We start from the raw sequence: 1,706 nt of genomic DNA, 5'->3' as shown, positions 1-1,706 counted from the left end.
ATGATGATGATGATGATGATGATGATGATGATGCTGATGATGATGATGGTGACGACGATTATGATGATAATGATGATGATGATCAATGGCCCCACTAAGTCTAATTTCATTCCTTCCCCCAGAATTTTCTGACAGTCGTCTTCGCCTGTCTGACATTGGCGGTGTCAGCCAAGGCCGCTGCCTTGTACAACGATCAAAGGATTGGCTATTACAATCCTGTCAAGTAAGTAACTGGATATGAGTACATTTCATTATTCTGTAGCTGTTGTTCTTCTGCAAAAGTTTCTTTTTTTCTTTTTTTTCTTTCTTCTTTTCTTTCTTTCTGTCAGTCTTTCTTTCTTCCTTTCTTTTTTTTCTTTCTCTCTATCTCTTTTTCTTCCTTTCTCTTTTTTTCCTTTCTTTCTTTCTCTCTCTCTCTTTTTCTTCCTTCCTTCCTTTCTTTCTTTCTTTCTTTCTTCTTTTCTCTCTTTTTGCCTGTATTTTTTGCCTGTCTTTCTTTCTTTCTTTCTTTCTTTCTTTCTTTCTTTCTTTCTTTCTTTCTTTCTTTCTCTCTCTCTCTCTTTCTTTCTTTCTTTCTTTCTTTCTTTCTTCATTGGGGAGGGGATGTACTCTATAATTTTATTGGTTAGGATTTACCTTCAAACTAGTGTGTAGAAATTGTGAGGTCTCGAGATGATTCCCTCGAATAGTCCGAAAGTAGTTCTTTTTATAATGATCCTCTTGGAGACCTCACAGGGTCCAGAGGGACGGTGCCTGCATCTCAGGCTGATTCAGTCAAAGGGTTCCGGGATCGCATCTTGACAATGACAATGACAATCTTTATTCATCTGGCAGGGAGAAATTTGTCTTGGTCGTTAACAATGGCAGCAGACGCTACAAAGGTTAGGTGCACTCACGCATACGCACTACAAGACAGGACATTAGTAAATACATGTCTCACGTGCTGGGACAATCTGCTCCGTAAAACATTCTCTCTCTCTCTCTCTCTCTCTCTCTCTCTCTCTCTCTCTCTCTCTCTCTCTCTCTCTCTCTCTCTCTCTCTCTGTTTCATTTAAATCATTGTGTGGTCAGTAACCTCACTGCAGTTGGTACGAATGAATTTCTATATATCTCACTGTTCTTGCTTTTTTGGAAAAATATCGTTTACAGTGGGTCGATAATTTAAAATTCCGATGTCAATAGGTGGCTATGGTTACTAACCATTATTTCCGCCTTTTTTCCACCTGTGAAAGTGAAAACGTTTTCTTCTCTAGAAAGTTATCATATGTCTTAATTTCCTTTTCTCTAGTCCTATTCTGCTATTTACTTCCATTACCAGTTTCTAACTCCTCTACTCCAGCCTTTTCTGTGCTTCTCTCTCCCTTTCTCTATACTCAGTCCACTTCCATTCCTGGCTCCTTATTATTGCTGTCGTTCACCCCCATCCTTAGAGTAGGTAAGATTTAACACCTAGCCTTCTCGGATAGGTGCGACAAATCTCGGATGTCCAGTGTGCAAGTTGTGCAAGTTTAAGGCCATTTGCTGGTCCTAATCTATAAGAGTAGGTTTCGGCACTCGTCAAAATAATACAAGTGAAGAAACTTGCATTTTTCCGCAAGTTAGGGAATTTTTATAAAATTTTTGTTTTTTGGCTCAACACCTGTCAAAGAACACATTTTGGAGCGGATTTTTACTGAAAAACGTTGATTAAAGGCATAAGAGATGTA

This window comes from Aplysia californica, unplaced genomic scaffold (genome assembly GCF_000002075.1).
Source record: "Aplysia californica isolate F4 #8 unplaced genomic scaffold, AplCal3.0 scaffold00741, whole genome shotgun sequence".
Taxonomy (NCBI): Eukaryota; Metazoa; Mollusca; class Gastropoda; order Aplysiida; family Aplysiidae; genus Aplysia; species Aplysia californica.
The sequence above is the reverse complement of the archived record's forward strand: the minus strand, read 5'-3'. Positions refer to the sequence as shown.